Source organism: Triticum aestivum, chromosome 3D (assembly GCF_018294505.1).
Source record: "Triticum aestivum cultivar Chinese Spring chromosome 3D, IWGSC CS RefSeq v2.1, whole genome shotgun sequence".
Taxonomy (NCBI): Eukaryota; Viridiplantae; Streptophyta; class Magnoliopsida; order Poales; family Poaceae; genus Triticum; species Triticum aestivum.
The window spans coordinates 597,638,207-597,656,955 of NC_057802.1; positions in this window are offsets into that span (position 1 = coordinate 597,638,207).

Here is an 18,749-nt window from a genome sequence, read left to right on the forward strand (position 1 = left end):
CGATGGTGGGCCCAAATTCCGACGAATGGCTCGAGGCCATAAAATCCGAGAGGATCCATGTATGAAAACAAAGTATAGACTTTGGAAGAACTACTTGATGGTCGTAAGGCTGTTGGGTACAGATGGATTTTAAAAGGGAAGACGGACAATGATGGTAAGTATCACCATTAAGAAAGCTCGACTTGTCGTTAAGATGTTTTCCGACAAGTTCAAGGAGTTGACTACGATGAGACTTTCTCACTCGTAGCGATGCTAAGAGTCTGTTGGAATTATATTAGCAGTTACTGCATTATTTATGAAATCTTGCAGATAGGATGTCAAAACATTGTTTCCTCGACGATTTTCTTGAGGAAAGGTTGTATGTGATACAACCAGAAGGTTTTGTCAATCCTGAAAGATGCTAACAAGTATGCAAAGCTCCAGCAATCCTTCTAAGGACTGGAGTAAGCATCTCGGAGTTGGAATATGCTTTGATGAGATGATCAAAGATTTTGGGTTTATACAAAGTTTATGAGAAACTTGTATTTCCAAAGAAGTGAGTGGGAGCACTATAGAATTTCTGATGAGTATATGTTGTTGACATATTGTTGATCAGAAATGATGCAGAATTTCTGGAAAGCATATAGGGTTGTTTGAAAAGTGTTTTTCAATGGAAAACCTGTATTAAGCTACTTGAACATTGAGCATCAAGATCTAGAAGGATAGATCAAAGCGCTTAATAGTACTTTCAAATGAATACATACCGTGACAAGATTTTGAAGGAGTTCAAAATAGATCGGCAAAGAAGGAGTTCTTGGCTGTGTTATAAGGTGTGAGTATTGAGTAAGACTCAATACCTGACCACAGCAGAAGAGAGAGAAAGGACGAAGGTCGTCCCCTATGCTTTAGACGTAGGCTCTACAGTATGCTATGATGTGTACCGCACCTGAAGTGTGCCTTGCCGTGAGTCAGTCAAGGGGTACAAGAGTGATCCAGAAATGGATCATAGGACAGCGGTCAGGTTATCCTTAGTAACTAGTGGACTAAGGAAATTTTCACGATTATGGAGGTGGTAAAAGAGTTCGTCGTAAAGGGTTACGCCGATGCAAACTTTGACACTAATCTGGATGACTCTGAGTAGTAGACCGGATTCGTATAGTAGAGCAGTTATTTGGAATAGTTCCAAATAGCGCGTGGTAGCTGCATCTAGGAGATGACATAGAGATTTGTAAAGCACACACGGATCTGAAAGGTTCAGACCCGTTGACTAATAACCTCTCTCACAAGCGAGATATGATAAAACACCATGGGTGTTGGATTCATTGCAATCACATAGTGATGTGAACTAGATTATTGACTCTAGTGCAAGTGGGAGACTGTTGGAAATATGCCCTAGAGGCAATAATAAAATGGTTATTATTATATTTCCTTGTTCATGATAATTGTCTATTGTTCATGCTATAATTGTATTAACTGGAAACCGTAATACATGTGTGAATACATAGACCACAACATGTCCCTAGTGAGCCTCTAGTTGACTAGCTCGTTGATCAATAGATGGTTATGGTTTCCTGACCATGGACATTGGATGTCATTGATAACGGGATCACATCATTAGGAGAATGATGTGATGGACAAGACCCAATCCTAAGCATAGCACAAGATCGTGTAGTTCGTTTGCTAAGAGCTTTTCTAATGTCAAGTATCATTTCCTTAGACCATGAGATTGTGCAACTCCCGGATACCGTAGGAATGCTTTGGGTGTACCAAACGTCACAACGTAACTGGGTGGCTATAAAGGTACACTACAGGTATCTCCGAAAGTGTCTGTTGGGTTGGCACAAATCGAGACTGGGATTTGTCACTCCGTATGACGGAGAGGTATCTCTGGGCCCACTCGGTAATGCATCATCATAATGAGCTCAATGTGACTAAGTAGTTATTCATGGGATCATGCATTACGGAACGAGTAAAGTGACTTGCCGGTAACGAGATTGAACGAGGTATTGGGATACCGACGATCGAATCTCGGGCAAGTAACATACCGATTGACAAAGGGAATTGTATACGGGATTGATTGAATCCCCGACATCGTGGTTCATCCGATGAGATCATCGTGGAACATGTGGGAGCCAACATGGGTATCCAGATCCCGCTGTTGGTTATTGGCCGGAGAGATGTCTCGGTCATGTCTGCATGATTCCCGAACCCGTAGGGTCTACACACTTAAGGTTCGATGACGCTAGGGTTATAGGGAATAGATGTACGTGGTTACCGAATGTTGTTCGGAGTCCCGGATGAGATCCAGTACGTCACGAGGAGTTCCGGAATGGTCCCGAGGTAAAGATTTATATATGGGAAGTCCCGTTTTGGACACCAGAAGTGTTCTGGGCATTATCGGTAACGTACCGGGACCACCTGAAGGGTTCGGGGGTCCACCAGGAGGGGCCACCAACCCCGGAGGCCTGCGTGGGCCAAGTGTGGGAAGGGACCAGCCCCTAGGTGGGCTGGTGCGCCTCCCACAAGAGGCCCAAGGCGCAGGGAAGGGGGGAAGGGGGAAAACCCTAGGCTCAGATGGGCCTAAGGCCCACCTAGGGTGCGCCCCCCTATCTCCCCCTCTAGCTGCCCCCGAGATGCATCTAGGGCTGGCCGCCACCCCTAGGGGGGAACCCTAGATGGGGGCGCAGCCCCTCCCCTTCCCCTATATATAGTGGGGGTGTTGGGGCTGCCATACACACGAGTCTCCCTCTCTCTTGGCGCAGCCCTACCCCTCTCCCTCCTCGTATCTCGGAGTGCTTGGCGAAGCCCTGCTAAAGTGCCACGCTCCTCCATCACCACCATGCCGTTGTGCTGCTGCTGGACGAAGTCTTCCCCAACCTCTCCCTCTCTCCTTGCTGGATCAAGGCACAGGAGACGTCACCGGGCTGCATGTGTGTTGAACGCAGAGGCACCGTTGTTCGGTGCTTAGATCGGATTCGGCCGCGATCTGAATCGCTTCGTGTACGACTCCACCGACCACGTTCTTGCAATGCTTCCGCATCACGATCTTCAAGGGTATGAAGATGCACTCCCCTCTCTCTCGTTGCTAGTTACTCCATAGATTGATGTTGGTGATGCATAGAAAATTTTGAATTTCTGCTACGTTCCCCAACAATCAGTGGCAAGGTGATGAATATGATTATGAAGTCGTCCATGGGGTCCGGGCAAGAAATGAGGAAGGGCAGCAAGACAACCGCGGCGAGGGCAGGCGAGAAGACGAAGAATCTCCAGAACATGATCAAGAAGTAGATGCAGGACACAGTCGTCATGTAGAACATGCCGGACATGATGATGAGGAAGATCAAGACGAAGGGCATGATCATGAAGATGAAGATGCCGGAGGAGACGACGATGGACCATCGATGGGCTAGGTGCAGGACCCTCACATTCAAGAGCTGCTTCTCAAGCAGACGGGTAACGCAAGAGCTGCCGCCCGAGAGAAAGCCAAGCTGGATCAACTGGAGATAGACGCGGTTACTCCATTGTATGAAGGATGCAGGCCCAAGGATACCCGCCTGAAAGTACCGCTCATGGCTCTGGAGATGAAGGTAAAACACAAAATGACCGACGCATGCTTCGACGAGAACATGTCATTCTGGCACGAACGTCTTCCCAAGGGGAACAAGTGCCCGACCAGTTTCGAGGAGGCGAAGAAAATCGTGTGTCCTCTGGATTCACCGCACATGAAATACCATGTGTGCATGAACAATTGCATCATTTATCGGGACGAGCACGCGGAGTCTACCATATGTCCGGTGTGCGGCTTCACTCGATACAAGAAGAGGAAGAAAGCTCCTCGAAAAGTGGTGTGGTACTTTCCGATCACTCCTCGTCTGCAGCGGTATTTCGCAGACCCTAAGCTAGCAAAGCTCCTGCGTTGGCACACGGATAGGGAGGAGAAAAAGCGAGAAGATGACGGAAATGATCCGGAGATAAATAAAAAAGACAAGATGCTGAGTCACCCTAAGGATGCGAGCCAGTGGCAAGCGTTGAATTTCGAACACCCAGAATTTGGGGACGACCCAAGGAACATCATGCTGGGCGCGAGCACCGATGGAGTCATTCCGTTTGGCAGCCAGAGAAGCACTCATAGCACCTGGCCTATGTTTGTGTGGACGTACAACCTTCCCCCTGGTTGTGCATGAAGAGGAAGTACATTCACATGAGTATGCTAATTGAAGGGCCGAAACAACCATGGAACAACATCAATCTGTATCTGGGGCTGCTGAAAGAAGAGCTAGACACGCTGTGGAAAACGCCAGCCAATACGTGGGACGCCGCAGAGAAAGTATATTTCCCTATGAGAGCCGCACTGCTCACGACGGTGCACGACTATCTCGGTTACGGATATGTCGCGGGGCAGGTGGTCCACGGATTTTCTGCATGCGTCAGGTGCATGGATGACACAACGTATCGCCAGCTAGATAGAGATCCCGGGTCTTCGAAAACCGTGTTCATGGGACATCGAAGGTGGCTTCGCGACAATGACTCATGGAGAAAACGCAAGGATCTGTTCGATGGTGAAACTGAACCCCGAAGACGCCCGCGTACGAGGAGCGGCGAGGAAATAGACGAGCTGTTGAACAATTGGAAAGAGTGCCCACCGCCGGGAAAGAAGCGAAAGGTGCCAGAGCCAGGAAAGAAGCGAAAGGCGCTAGAGCCGCTGCTGAAGGTATGGAAATCGAGGTCTGTTTTCTCGGACTTGCCGTACTGGAAGATCCTCCGTGTGCCTCACATCCTTGATGTCATACATATCACGAAGAACGTGTGCGAGAGTCTGCTTGGTACCCTGCTCAACATGCCAGAGAGGACCAAAGATGGGCCGAAAGCAAGGGCAGACTTGAAATCAATGTGCATCAGGGAGGAGCTTAACGCTAATGATGATGATGAGGCGAAGGACACGGAAAGTCGTCGCAAAGGCAAAAAGGCCAAGAAGATCGGAAATGACTGCCCTCCCGCGTGCTTCACTCTAAGTCAGGAGGAGATCGAGCAGTTTTTCACCTGCCTCGTAGGAGTAAAACTTCCTTATGGTTACGCGGGGAAGATAAGCAGATACCTAGATCAGCGAAGCAGAAGTTCAGCGGGATGAAGTCTCACGACTGTCACGTGCTGATGACACAGATACTTCTAGTTGCAATCCGTGGGATCATGGACGTGTACGTCCGTGAAACCCTATTTGTCCTATGCAACTTTTTCGACGTCATCTCTCGGAAGTCGGTTGGCGTGACGCAACTCAGAAGGCTACAAGAAGAGATCGTGGTGATACTATGCGAGCTTGAGATGTACTTCCCGCCCGCATTCTTCGACGTTATGGTGCATCTGCTGGTCCATATCGTGGAGGATATCATCCAACTCGGGCCGACATTCTTGCACAGCATGATACCGTTCGAAAGGATGAATGGTGTCATCAAAGGATACGTTCGCAACATGTCACGTCTAGAGGGAAGCATAGCCAAGGGCTTTCTGACCGAAGAGTGCATCTCCTACTGCACGAATTATCTAGGCATCGAGAACCCCGTTGGTCTGCTCATCAACAGGCACCTCGGCAGGCTCGCTGGATGGGGTCACCGCGAGGGTCGCCGCGAAATGCATGTCGACTTCGAGGGTCGACTCGCCGACTTTGAAAGAGCAAACCTAGTCGCGCTACAACACATATACGTGGTCGATCCTTGGGTGGTAGAGCACAAAACCTTTATTAGGAAGACGTACAATGACCGAGGCCAATAGAGGACGGACGGAGATATAATCAAAGATCACAACTCATGTTTCACGCGTTGGTTCAAGGAGAAGCTTCTATCGTACCCTTTACATGAGGATTCTTCCGCGGAAGAAAAACTCATATTCGCCTTGTCACAGGCGCCGAGCACAACCCGATGACCTATGAGGCGTACGATATCAATGGCTACACATTCTGCACCGAGGAAAAGGACATGAAGAGCGGTTATCAGAACTCCGGGGTAACAATGGAATCCTACACCGGTAACGACAAGGACAGATACTACGGAAGGATCGAGGAGATCTGGGAGCCGAGCTACGCTGGAGAGAAGGTCCTGATGTTCCGTGTCAGATGGGCCAAGAGCGTCCTAAAAGAAGACCGGTATTTCACCACCATGATTATACCCGAAGCCAAATCCAAGACCGCGGGCGCAAACGTCACCGCAAAAAATGAGCCATGGGTACTGACTTCCCAAGTGGACCAATGCTTCTTCATTACCGACCCGTCAAAGCCCAGTCGTGTTGTCGCGAGGAGAGGCAAAAGGAAGATCATCGGAATGGATGGAGTCACCAATGAGCAAGACTTCGACAAGTACAACGACCCGAAGATGGAACATGACGACGACGATGAAGTACCATACACCACAAGAAGAAGCAGGACCACCCTACCTAAAGGATGTCCGTTCAAGAGAAGAACTTGCGAAAAAGAAGGACAAGAAGATTGTGAAAAGATAGCTAAGATCGATTGTATTTAAATTGTAGCCTTCATTTCTCGATTGTATTTCGACATATGGAAATGGCATTTCTTCTTGTTTTGTTGCAAATCATCATTTACAGGCACCTTGGGCTTTTTTGTGTTTTCTTCTGGTATTTTAATTGTTTTTATTTATGTTTATTCTGGTGAAAAAAAGTTATTAATGGCGCACCAGGAGAAGGTGCGCCATTGCTATCAAGGTATTTATGGCACACCCCTAGGAGGTGTGCCATTGATATACAAATTTTTATTTATGTTTATTCTGGTATTTTATTTTTCAGTGTTCCTTTTCCTCCTTAAATTTGCAAACATTTTTCAAAAATGCGAACATTTTTCTAACTCATAAAAAGTATTGAATTTGTTAATATTTTTGAACTCATGAATATTTTTAAATTTCATGGGCACTTTTTGAATTCATGAATATTTTTTCAAATTTGATGATATTTTTACATATTCATAAATGTTTTACCAATTCACAAATGTTTTGCAATGCAATTATTTGAAAATTAGTAATAACTACTTATATCGTAACATTTTCAAATTTATAGTCATTTTCTAAAAAAATTATTAGATGCAACTAAAAATCCAAAAAAAAAGAGTTAGTAATGGCGCACCAGGGGAAGGTGTGCCATTGCTATCACGGTATTTATGGCGCACCCCTAGACGGTGCGCCATTGCTAACCTCCCCCCACTAAAATATCCAAGACGTTCCATCTCGCCAGCCGTTCGTCCTTCTCCCATCTCGCACCTCGCCTCTCGCCACCGCCGCCGATCCCCTTCCACCACCACCGCCGCCCCCACCCACCGGCGACCTCGCTCCCGGGCTTCGCCGCCCCCACCCACCCCCTCCCTTGCCTTCGCCGCACCCACCCACCCCCTCCCTCGCCTTCCCAGCCCTCGAAACCCTAGAAACCCGCGGCGCTTCTCCGCTCGAGCTCCACCGTGCGTGGCGACAGGCAAGGCGGTGGGCGGAATCTGCTTCAACACCGGGCCGGCGAGCCGCGGAAGCAGGGCGCGACGGCGCTCGACGCTGTAGACGTGCTCGCCCGCCCCCAGTAGACGTGCTCGCCGCTGTAGACGTGCTCGTCGGGGCCTCTCCCCCGACGTCGCCGGTGAGCCACCACGCCCTGCCCTCTCCCTGTCTGTTCCTCCCTCCTTGCCCTCTCCCTCTCTGCTCGATCCCCTCTCTTCTCTGTCTCCACCTTCTGTTCTTCCCCGTGAGGTGTTTGATTAAATGTCAATTCAAACGATTGATGCAGCCGCGTCCACCGGAGCACCACGACCGCGTCTGCGACCTCGTCTCTACTCCGCCGCCGTCTACGACCTCGTCCATCGAGGTGAGTTTTTCCATGGATCACTTCCAGGCCGTCGGTGCCATCCTGTGCCGTCTTTTTAAATTGTGTTGTTTGGAATTGTGAATCTGAATATTCTTGTGCTGTTCTTGTGTAGATCAGATGCTAGATTTTAGTTTAGATTTTTGCTACTGTCAGATACAAGATAATTAGAAGAGGGAACAGTTCATGCCTCACATTGTAAAACAGTAGCAGAATATATGAAATCCATCTAAATAAATAACCACTGTGACCAGATTTTTGCAATTATAAAAAGGGAAAGAAACAACCATTGAACCAACAGATAATTGATTTGGCCTAAGGCAACATGGTATAAAAAAGTTTGATTCACATGCCTCACATTGTAAAAAAGTGCTAGTGTTGTTGCCAGTCCTAATGAAAAAGCAACTGAATTTCCAACAACCTACTAGGTAGAACAATCCATTTATATCATGAATATATGAAGGGAAGGACATGATTGCTACATGATTGCCATTATACTCCTTGCCGCTAGTTGCATTATTTCTCAGTGCTACAAATGTGTTTAACTTGTAGCTTCTAGCTAGCTTAAGTGAGTAGCCAGTACTGTAGTGAGTAGCTTAACTTGTTTACTGCCAGTTAGTAGTACTGCTAGTGAGTAGATGAACTCCATTTAACTAGCTTAATTGAGTTTCAGTACTCCAAACATAGATGATCTGAATGATTAACCCTATCCTATTTTATATGATCAGATGCACAACTTGATGCTACCTAGCCTAATTGAGTTTCAGTACTCCAAACACTCAGCTACCCAACTGAAACCACTATGTGTGTTTTCTGATAATATTATAAAAACTGCCTGGTGTGTGTTCTAGTACTTGTATGCCTATAGCACTGGTTAATCTATTTCGAAATTATTTGATTACTTCAAGTAGTCTAATCTTGATTTGAGGGAAGATACTGGGATGGAAGTCTGTCACTGATGCTTCTTTTCTTGAGCATTATAGCAAAGTAAGAATACTGTGACTATAAGCATCTAGACAGCATGTTGTAGGTTGTTTGTACTGCCTGTGTAGTTTCCATCAATTATGTTGAAGCACTCATTTGTCTGACTTATTCTGTTCGTGTGATGCAATGTAAGGATACAGTGTTGTATTTTCAAATGACCTTGATTTCTTTATTTGCGGTGACTTCAGAAATTGAAAATTGACCTTTCTGTGGTCAATCTCATTGCAAGGAAACCAATAACAAAGGATGCAATCTTGTTTTGCAAATGTTGTATAAAGCCCTGATATGTCATAGTGATCCTGCAGCTACTGTAGATCTTCTGAACTTTGTAAACTGTGATGCAATCTTTCTGTGGTCAATAACAAAGGATGGAATCTTTCTGTGGTCAATCTCACTGAATTTTGTCAACTTCTGAAATGACCCCTTTCTCCTGAAATGTTGATTAATTTCCGTTTCGGTTGAGAATGGGGCACTCCTAGGTCAAGAAAATTAGCAAAGGTCATGCCCAATTTTTTTGACCTAGAAGGTGCCCGATTCTCAACCGAAAGAAAAATTAATCAGCATGTATCTTGACATCAACCAATTTTCTGGACACATCCCTCGACAACTAGGTTATCTTGAGAACTTAGAGGAGTTGTTTGTTTGCTACAACACACTAACAGGTTCCATCCCAAATAGCATAGGCAATTTGACCAAACTCACAGCCTTGTATCTTTACAGCAACCAACTTTCTGGACACATCCCTCAAGAACTAGGTTACCTTGTGAACGTGGACTTGGACCTCAGCAACAACACACTAACAGGTTCCATCCCAAAACACCTAGGAAATATCACAAACATCTCTCAATTGTTCCTTGAAAATAACCAACTTTTTGGCGACATTCCTCGAGAATTAGGTTATTTGGTCAACTTAGAGATCTTGTTCCTTCACAATAACCAACTTTTTGACCAAACTTTTTTCCTATTTAGAGGGAACATGGCCCACAACGATGAGGCCGGTGGTTCGGGCAAGGCATTCTGGGAGCTGTCCCAGGAGATGGAGGAAGAACCTCACCGCTATGAGGACGCCGCAGAAGACACCGATCCCGACTACACAACCCCTAGTGGCGTCGGGGATGACACCACCGATGGTGCCGCCGAGGATGCCACCACTGATGATGGCAGCGCACGGACAGATGGCAGCCAACCGAAGAGGCAACGGAAGGACCGGCGCCCGAACGTGCTCTGCACCATCAAGGAGGAATTTACTGAAGTGTCCTCCAGTGGGAATCCAACGGCGCCCAAAGAATTAGTCAGTGGGTACGCGGGACGACTCAGGTGCATTCTCTAGAGCACCGTCTCGATCAACACCGAGAACCTAAGGCATCGTGACCGAGGGAATTTCCGCAACCTCCTCTTCACGAAGCAGCATGAATGATACAAGTTCCCCGGTGACTTCGCAAACACACGCCTCTCAGGGAATAAAGTGAACAGTGCCGCCCTCACGAAGATGAGCACGGCCCTGGCTACTTGGAGAGCCGCGCTGAAGAGAAGGATTCTAAGAGGTGATAGTTATGAGAAGATCAAGGAGACAAATCCTTCGATCAGCGAAGCTGACTACCTGGAGTTCAAGATCAAGTGCGAGAGCAACGCATCTGCGGAATCAAGTCAGTGGGGGAAAGATATGCGGGACTTGAACTTAGGGGTCCACAAACTCGGTCGCGGCGGTTACAGAGTGGCGGAACCTATATGGGACAAGGAGGACGCGGAGCGTGCCGAGCAAGGCCTACCGCCCCTCTTCGATAAATACCGTGATAAGCAGACCAGGAACTATGTCAGGGCCCCGTACAAGGTGGACCCGGTAACAAAGGAGATTACCACGGATCCGAAGAACAAGGCGCTTGAGCTTGTTCTGGTAAGGAATACACCCCGCGTAATTAGCTCCATATGGTTGCATTCTAATTAATGAAGCCAAATATCTAAATGGTTCACGTTCCTTCCGCAGGACACTGAAAGCAGTATCGCGGGGTTGTCTCAGAGCTCCCCTTGGGACACCACTTTGAATAGGGCGTTGAACATAATGAAACACAAGGATAAGTTCAGTAAGCCGTCGTCAGCTGGTCGTGTGGCCGGCAAAGGCTTGTCCACGAAATGGTCAGAATACTATAACGCTGGGCGAATGGAGAGAAAGACCAGCTCGGAAAGCCAGGAGCGCGAGGTTCAAGAACTCAAGGCACAAGTGGCGCGGATTCTGGAGATAGTCGAAGAGCAAGTGCGAGACCAACTGGGAGCGACGATCACCACCATTGTGCCTACCTTGATTGAGGGGCTGCAGGCGTGGATTGCGGGCGGCCAACAGGGGCCGCCCCCGATTCCCAGCTTCACGGGCAGCAACTCGCACAATGCGCCGGCGGCGCCATTGGTGTCTCCGGTGGAGGCGACATTGGTGTCTCCAGTGTCGGCGCCGGCATTGGAGCTTAATGCACCCGGGTGTGGGAAGAATACACCAGCCGGCACCTCGGCAGCAAGCGGCCCCTCCGTCACTTGCACGCCCGCCGTTGGCGGTGCCTCGACATTAGCCGAGCTCGACGCCATCACGGTAACTAAGCCTCTCGGCCGATGACTTCATCTCCTTGCCTTTGACTGGGCATCCCTGACACCCTACATGTTTTCGCAGGGTGCCGCCGACGTTCCATGCACTCTCCTGCACTTCGTGGGCGGCGAGTTGATCGATGCATGTCGCCAAGGCCAGAATCGTTCAACCGGGCAACCGCGTGTTCCACGGTAATCCGATGCCACCCACCGTGTATAGGGTTCAACTGGTTCGGGTGCTGCGGGGCTGCGACGACTTGTTACCTCCGTATCGACCCCCTGGGGCCGACGAAGATGATGTGATGACCCTCAGCGCCTGCATAAGCTGCTCCATGCTTTGGCCGAAGAGCCAAATTCGTTTGGGGGCGGGGGACACCACCCCACAGACAACACCGCCAGTCGTGCCGGCGCCAAGCCATGGCAAGACTGCCGCAAAGCTACCGCCGTCAACTGATCCGGACATGCATATGGCACAAGATCTGGACGACAACGACGGTACATTTTCCAATGTCGATAAGTACTTCAACGAACATGATGGGTACAATGACGAATTCTTGGCGTCTCCTTCTCAAGAACCCAACCCTGCAAAATACGATCGCGATCTAGCTGGTACCGCGGAGAAACCCAATTGCAACAGGCGTCGTCTGGCGTTCAGTTCTTAGGAGACGTCTCCAGCTGCCGGCTTCACCGAGCCTCAGATAGCCGAGGTGTGAAATATTATCAGCCCCAACACACTCTAGAAGGTGGTCTTTAAGCAGAACTCGATCCCATTACAGCAGAAGAAGCAAAAGGGACGGAAAAGAAAAAATAACAAGGGTGCGAGCCAGCCGGCACCGAGTACGATCCGTGCTCAGGACGGGCCACCTTCACCTAAGGATATCTCGAGGAGGGTGCATGTGGCGGGTAGGCCGATGCTACCGACTAATCTGCTCAATGCTGCAACCGGTGCTATGCGGAGTCTGCATGACAGTGTTCTTTCTTTGGAGTAGCGGCGTCTCTCCGAGAATGATGTGGCATACCCGGTTTCGTGGCCAAGGTGCCAGAGGGCAAGGGCTTTGTTGATAGCAACATCGGGCGTATGATCGTCCTGCGGTTTGATGACATCTTCGCTATGTTTAACCTTCATCCGCTGCACTACACCTTCATTCGGCTATTTTCGCTCAGTATGGAGATGCGGATCATTAGAGACAAGACCCCAGACATCGTGATAGTCGACCCCTTCTACATGCGTGCCAAGATCTTGGGCAGCGCTGGGGACCGGCAAGTCGCGAGTTCATACCTCGAAGGCGTCATTCTGGCGAACCCAGATAAGGATAACTTCCTCGTGCCTTACTTTCCCGAGTAAGTCATCCCCTCACCGCCCCGTAACATATGATTTCTTAGATTTCGATCGTTCTTTTTTTTCTAACATTCCGTGTTTTGTGCAGTGACACACATTGCACACTCATCCTCTTAAGCCCGAAATATTCCATGGCCATGTATTTCGACTCGGACCGTCAGTCGAAGAAAGACTACACAAATATCAAGAAAGTTCTTGATGATGCTCTCCCCGGCTACGCCAAATCTGGAGGCACCTTCAGGAGGCCAATTTGTAGGTACGGCAAGCACGTGTTCACCCACGTAACGACGTTCCCCTGCGTCAAGCAGCCGCCTGGCGGTCAGAAGGATGCCTACTACGCCCTCCATCACATGCGGGCGATCGTACGGACCATAATCACCTTCTGCTACCAACTAATCTCAAAGATTGGGCTGCACGCTTGTCGGAAATCCAGGTCGCGGACAACAGACAAGAATTCTTTCGCATCCAGTCGGAGTTTGCGGAAATCATCCATCAAGATGTCCTTCGTACCTCGGGGCAGTTCTACCTCAAATATCAACCGTCCAATAGTGAAATAGAAACAACGCTACAAATGCAGGCTCACAACGATCGCGATTTCATGACCATCACGAAAGACGACGGCTTCATCCACGCTCCGGTCCCTGAGTCGAGTCGAAAGTAATAATGCTATGTAGTTCTGAAATATCGGTTAGCTAATGTTGTAATTAAACTTTAATGAACTTGTATGTCTCTTTAGTTTGGGCAGTCGTTCAACTTATATGTAATCAATGCTATTTATTAGTAGGACCATGAATCGTGCTATTAATGTGTTGCTTTTCTCTTTCGATCCTTTTGTTGTATACTTATATATTGTCTGTGAATTGCTACTAACGTTTTGTTTATCTAGTGCATAGAGATGCCGCCGTATGCCGTGTACAAGGGTAAGGTTTCCGGAGTCTACGACGACTGGGAGGAGTGTCGGAGACAGGTTCACCGTTTCAGCGGTAAAAGGGTACACCACTAGGGCGGAGGCGGAAGCTAGATACGCGCACTATCTAGCGAGAGAGAGGAGGGAGCGGAGGAGGAACCGGATGAAGACCAGTTTCATCGCGATGATGCTCATCGTGACCTCAGCTCTCTTCTATGTGATGGTAGTTTAGATGATCGATATCGACTTTGTAATGTGACGACAAACTCGGCTAATATATATGATGAACTTTGCTAATGTCTCGAGACCTAAACTTGGCTAATGTTTGAACTTTGTTCGCTATTTCGAATTTGGAGACTAATATGATGAATTCTATTGTGTGATGTTTATATTCTGTGCTGTGTAATGTGTATTTTGTTAACTGTGCAAATACCAGATATTTTGTAACCTGTGCAAATACCAGAAAAGCAAAAAATAATAATTCCTAATATTCATTGTAGTGGCACACCATGTTGAGCATTAGTGGCGCACCAGGGCTAAATACCAGTGGCGCATTATGGGGCATAGTAATGGCGCACTTGGGGGCATACGTGAAGGTAAATATGGCCCCCTAGGAGTCATAGTAATGGTGCATCGTTGGACATAGTAATGGCGCACTACCAGGTGCGCCACTATTATCTGGTATACTAATGGTGCACCAGAGGTGCGCCATTAGTATTTGTTACTAGTGGCGTGGTAATAGTGGCGCACCTATAGTGCGTCATTAATGGCCAAAATAGGTGCGCCACTAACAGGCCTTTTTCTAGTAGTGCCAAGATCAGCTAGAAAACAAGAAGTATACCTTCAATTCAAGCATGCGTGATCAAATATTTGATTTGTTTCTGAAAAATAATTACATTAGAATTTTTGATCACTATGTCAAGCCATCAATCAAAGAGCGAATGTATTGTAAGTTGCATGATTCGTTCAATCATAATTTTGAGGATTGCAACATGTTTTGTCAAATAGTCAAATCGGCCATTGATAGAGGACGATTGAAATTTGTTGAGACACCAAGAGATGACCAGTCTATTCCGATTGGTCCTGATGGCAAACGATTTTTGCATCGGCTGCTTCAAGCCGATCTATTTCAACATGAGAAGGTAAAAACTATGGATAATGGGATCAAGCTTTAAAGTAAGGAAGTTGTTCAAGAGCACAATGATAATATTCTTGAGGGCGAAAATTACATCGAGGTTGCACAAAAGACACCAAGTACTGAGGGGCAACAAAAAAAATCCAAAGATTGATGCAAGCACAACCAAATAATGCAAAGGCCGAGGTAAGCACAAAGGTAAAAAGCCGAAAGTCACTTTCGCGCAACTATTCGAAAATATCAGAAGATAAGTGAGGACAACTGACCAGTCTATTCCGATTGGTCCTGATGGCAAACGATTTTTGCATCGGCTGCTTCAAGCCGATCTATTTCAACATGAGAAGGTAAAAACTATGGATAATGGGATCAAGCTTTAAAGTAAGGAAGTTGTTCAAGAGCACAATGATAATATTCTTGAGGGCGGAAATTACATCGAGGTTGCACAAAAGATGCCAAGTACTGGGGGGCAACAAAAAAAATCCAAAGATCGATGCAAGCACAACCAAATAAAGCAAAGGCCGAGGTAAGCACAAAGGTAAAAAACCGAAAGTCACTTTCGCGCAACTATTTGAAAATATCAGAAGATAAGTGAGGACAACTGTGAGCATCAAGACCACCCCCTAGGCGCAAACCCGAGGATCGGTATTGGCAAAATAAGAATTCTAATGCAGTATATTCGTATGCATATTTTGTGCTGCCAATGCCAATGCCATGGGTACCTTCCTATGATCATGTAAATCCATATCCATCATGGGACAGGTATGATACAAGGGCGCATTCTTCATCTTATTTTAGACCATCTCATAAACATTAGCTAGCTCCAAAAAGATCAACATTTGAACAAGCACATGTCAAAGACCGTTTCAATCATAAGGAATCGGTCCGGAGCTCAAGGAACAAGAAAGAGGTGGTCAAACAAGTTTACCGTGTTAAAGAAGATGGTCGTAAGAGTGCTACTTCAGATTCGATCTCAAATGAAAAAGAGCCAATTAAAGTGTTGACATTGGCTACTAAAGAAAATGAGACAGGTCAATTAAGTGTCAAATCTGAGGAGAAGAAGTTGAGAGTGCACAAGGTAAAACAGGAATTGCCATTGCTTCAAACAAAATCACAACCGGGTTGCTCACTCGGCTTATCATATTGGCGAAAGAAGAAATTACAAAAACTTAGTACACACGAACTTGATGAAAGGAACATGGCATGGGTTCCCAAAGGAAGTACTCAAAATAAGAATTATATGCAAGCTTCCATTACAAGAAGTGCGACAAAGGTGAAGAAGGAAAAGGGTGAAAACTATGAAGGACCAAGCCGAAGGTTTCAACATCTTCGGTCCACACATTACCCATATTTCTCAACTATGCCGTTGATGCCTATGCTATGAAATTCGTCATCAGGTATGATTGGTTACCCTCAATGTGCTTATTTTAATTCATGGATGCAATATAATTTCTTACATCATGAAAGGGTATACCAAATCATTATATATTCGATTAGCTTCACTTTTGTTGCTAATCTAAATGGCCGATATATACTTATCGTCCTAAGCATGTACAAAATGGCTGATGGAGTGTTGACATCGCCCTTAGAATAAAGTTCGTGCAAGTTATTTTTCGGCACACAAGTTTTGCCGAAAAACCGGGGGGCATGTGTTGACACCAAATTTTGGCATAGTCAAAAACATAATTAAAAAGGCCCCAAATGGAAAAGTGCTCAAAGTGAAAAAGTTCGGTATCATCAAAAGGACAAACTTTGATATTTGGGTCATAGCCATCCGATCTCATTTCTAAGGCCGAAGTTGTGTTCGAAATACTGAGATTTTGTGTCCTGAACACTGTTCGGCTGATTACGCCCCCAATACGGCCTCATATGGAAAGCTGATCTACACGAATTGTTTTCGTCTCGTCGAAACAATCGATTTTGATATAAAAATCGTATCAATCCGAGATCGTATGTAAAAATTACAGCCACCTGAGTGCGGCCTGTCACGGGGCAAAAGTGGCGCGCCCAATCAGACATGGTGTTTGATGGGTAGCGCGAGTAAATGTCTGTTTTGCGCGAGTGATTCGGCTCTGAACATGGCATCGAATGAAAAAACGTTCAACACAAAAGTTGTTCGTCTCGTCGAATCGGTCAAATTTGCTTTTGGGCTCAATTTCATCAGAGGTCGTTTGTGGCCTGTGGGACCTGAAAACCGAATTGATGTTCCAGGCTTACCCAAATCCGAGTTCGGTTAATTTTGGAAAGATTTGGACGTGATTTGGAGTCCTTTTCTTGTATGGGAAGTCCATCCGCCTCTTACATACCTAAGGGGTGACGGCCGATTGAACAGCACACAATAGAACAAACACATCTACTACTTTTTCGTTTTTATCTATCCTCTACCCTTGTATCTTTCTTCTCGTTCTTTGTCGTTCTTCAGCAATGGAGGGCTGCGGATCCACGAGGCTCTAGGGGCGAGCGAATTGACATGGAGCAGCCCATAGCCGCCGTACGCCCAGACGGGGTCCTTCCCGGGCGTGTGGGGTTTCGGGTCTAAACAGCAGTCGCCAACTGTCTTGCGTATCGCGTTGTCGGTCGGGTCTCCTTCGACGTGAGCTACGGTGCATCACCCCCGGCATCGAGGGTACACGGTGATGTGTTCGTGTGCGAACATCAAGCTCCCCGGGGAACCCTATATAAAGCATTGGAATTCGGTCCTAGCAAGCTACGAGAGAGGGATCCACTATGTGGCGATCAGGGAGTCACAACTCAAAGTATGGATCCTGACAGATGGTGAACTACGTTGGACACTGGTGCACGATGCTAGCCTCAAGTCACACCGTCATATGATTGAGACTTTTACAGTACAACCAAAGGTGGCATGGTGGGTGGTAGAAACCGGGCTAGTCAGCTTGATCGAGGTTCACAGAAATGATGACGTGGAGTAAGAGGAGGGAACCCCGCAAAAAAAAAAAGAGTAAGAGGAGGGAGCCGCGCCAGATGGCTTTGAATATTCGTGGAAATTGATCGAGAATGACAGCACTGATAATGCGGAGGAGGAGGGGTCTCGGGCAGATGGCTCTGAATATTCATGGAATTCGGATGTGGAGAACTTCATCGATGCTGTCCGAATCTCCACCCACCTAAAGCCAAGGGGATGGCGTGTTAACCAAAGGGTCGTGGGATTCCACCCGCACAAGAATGCGGTCATCCTCTTACTTGGCGGGGCTGTGGTTGTGTACCATCTCAACACGTCGAGAATCCAGTATCTAGGCAGCCAGGGCGAGCTCACGCAAGAGCCCATGCAACAAGCTTGCGGCCTCTTCGATTCATTCATTTACCAACCTTGCTACGAGGACGTGCTCCTTCAAATAATGATACACGGTACGAGGACGTGCTACGAACAGGGGAGATTTCCCAAGTCTTCTAATAATGATACACGGTTTTGTTATATGTAGTTCTTGAGAGTTGAGACTCCCTTTGTCCATTATCTTAAGGTTGCTCCTACGTATACAGTCCTGCGTGGTCATATCCTCGGTGAACGGATTCGTGTGCTATCTATTTCCTTTCCAATGAGTTTTGTATTGGTTGATATATGGTATGAGGTACTTTTAAATTCTTAAGTTGTTTCCCCTCTGTCACTATGTCACATTCACAAATGAGCTTTTTCTGATATAAAAAAAAGGTGAATAAAACGAAAGACCAGTTGTAGCTGATTCTTCCCAACCCGGGCCAGCTGTTTGCTTGCTTTGGTCTCTTTTCCTTGTGAGGGAGCCGATGCTTTGCTTGCTTTGCTCTTTAGCCTTTAGACAGTGCCGTGCCTAGAGAGGTTTGAATATTGTTCCTTGCTGTTGTGTTGAGCCAAGACAAACGACCGATCCAACGGTGCCGTTAACCTAACATGCACATTATACCTTCTCCGAATTATAGGGATACATCAAGCGTGTGTCCATGTCCAGCTATATATATTTGCACGATTTCAACCTCTTGCGCGACTACAATATTACACACAT